General features: G+C 44.6%; 1 non-coding gene across 1 annotated transcript; it reads right to left on the minus strand.

The window, feature by feature from the left end:
- Positions 1 to 1,326: 1,326 nt before the first annotated feature.
- On the minus strand, positions 1,327 to 1,446 carry LOC128968357 (5S ribosomal RNA). Its single transcript, XR_008489134.1, has one exon. It is a non-coding gene; the product is annotated as a 5S ribosomal RNA (ribosomal RNA).
- Between the last annotated feature and the right edge of the window lie 246 nt (positions 1,447 to 1,692).

Raw genomic sequence — 1,692 nt, forward strand, 5'->3', positions numbered from 1 at the left:
AACAAATTTAATGAAGTCCAGATCCTCAGTGCATATATATCTGCTGATAAAGTTAGCAGTATTAAAAATCTCTGCAGCAAACTTTGTCCCAGTGAAGCACAAGCTCTTGCCTCCCAGAGCTCCATGTGCTGGCTTGTAGACAGTAAGAGGCTGGAGAGAGAGGCCCTTCTGTCTCTCTCTTTTCTGGCTTCTGAGTTTAAAGTAATGAGGCCAGCTGTCCTGTCTAAATGAATCAACACTCAGGTTCAGCTATTTTCCTTCAGTTAGACTCTAGGGAGAGGAAGTCCTTGGCATTCATCAGGAGTTTTTGTTTCCTGAAATTCATGAAACCTGGCTTATGTCTGGAGCACAGTTTAGGGTAAAACCACAAGTTATACTAGAAGTTAGCACAATTCCCTGTGTAACCTGAAATAGTTTTACATAGGTAGACTGAAGGCATCTGGCTCTTGTAGCCCAAACGCATTTCATGTAACCCCAAAGAGACTACATAGCTTAGCATTTCATTATAAAAATACGTATTCTGTCAGAAATTAACTTTGACTCACAGGTGCTAATACACATAAAATATGGTTGCTTCTTATCTATTATCTAGATAATATCTACATTTTAATTTTTACATGTATTTTTATATAAAAATTTAATTATCTATATAATATCATATATATTATTATCTAATTTATTAATGTTTGTAGTTATATTTCATTAGATTGCTGTATTAATTAATTATTAAGTGTGGCAGTTTAGGCTGGGTGCCCCCTGCCACTGCCGCATGAGATACACCTCTGGTGTCCTGGGTGCCCACCCACAGGGGTGGACACAGGAAACGACGCATTTCTACCCATAAATCCTGCACCCTATAAGGCCATCTGCAAAGTCATTCTCTTCCTCTTTCTTCCCTCTCTGCTCCCCTGGGAGATGTCCTCTCTTATCGGGTAATACCGGGGGAGTATCCTCAAGGCCTCTTAGGCCTGTCTAGGCCTAATGCCAGGAGGAGAATGGAGGGGGGGGCAGTCTCAGACCTGGCCAGCCTGAGACTTGCCTAGCAGCGGGAGGGGGAAGAAAGAGCCCTGGGGGGTTTGGGTTTACCCTCAGGTGGGAAGAAGGGAAGGATTGGGAAGCTTTGGGAATTCTGTGAGGGGTTCTGTATGCTTTGGGATACTCTTTGTCACTATGCTTTGTAGCTTGTAGTTCTCTGTAGCTTCACCAATTGCTTTTCCATTTAAACTTTCCATCACTCTCCAATCCGTTTGTGTGAGTCTCAATTCTTTTGTCCCTTTCGGGGCAAGAGACGATCTGTCTGGCCCCAAACCAGCACAGATTTTGGAAGGCCTACAGCACCCGGTATTCCCAGGCGGTCTCCCATCCAAGTACTAACCGGGCCCGACCCTGCTTAGCTTCCGAGATCAGACGAGATCGGGCGTTCTCAGGGTGGTATGGCCCATAACCCAGAGGTCGATGGATCGCAACCATCCTCTGCTACCAAAAAATCTGTGCTGGTTTGGGGCCAGACAGATCGTCTCTTGCCCCGAAAGGGACAAAAGAATGAGACTCACACAAAGGGCTTGGAGAGTGATGGAAAGTTTAAATGGAAAAGCAATTGGTGAAGCTACAGAGAACTACAAGCTACAAAGCATAGTGAGAAAGAGTATCCCAAAGCGTACAGAACCCCTCACAGAATTCCCAAAAGCTTCC

The sequence above is a fragment of the Indicator indicator genome, chromosome 7 (genome assembly GCF_027791375.1).
Source record: "Indicator indicator isolate 239-I01 chromosome 7, UM_Iind_1.1, whole genome shotgun sequence".
NCBI classification, from domain to species: Eukaryota; Metazoa; Chordata; class Aves; order Piciformes; family Indicatoridae; genus Indicator; species Indicator indicator.